The sequence below is a fragment of the Myotis brandtii genome, unplaced genomic scaffold (assembly GCF_000412655.1).
Source record: "Myotis brandtii unplaced genomic scaffold, ASM41265v1 scaffold298, whole genome shotgun sequence".
Taxonomy (NCBI): domain Eukaryota; kingdom Metazoa; phylum Chordata; class Mammalia; order Chiroptera; family Vespertilionidae; genus Myotis; species Myotis brandtii.
The window spans coordinates 98,099-98,454 of record NW_005361391.1 but is presented as its reverse complement, the minus strand read 5'-3'; positions in this window follow the sequence as shown (position 1 = coordinate 98,454).

Below are 356 nucleotides of genomic sequence, written 5' to 3'. Positions count from 1 at the left end.
TTGTTCCACTTTCTGGGAAATTTCCTCAACATTATATTTCATTACTTAATTTTGCCATCATCATGTTTTAAATTTCCAAGAGTTCACTTTTCTCTTAATTTTTCCTTTGTTGTTTGTGTTTATTTACTTATTTATTTTGTGACTGCTTATCTCCCTAAGAATACATTTCTTTTTCATTTTTCTCCCTACATACTCTTCTTTCCTCTAATTGTTTTTTCTGTTCATTTTGGTCTCTACCTTTGTGGCCACCTTTTGCAGCAAGGATTCAGAATCTGGAGAAGGGGCTGATGCACAAACGGATATACTAGACAAGAAATAAAAATTTAGAAGGCATGGAGGAACCAGGTGGAGACCTA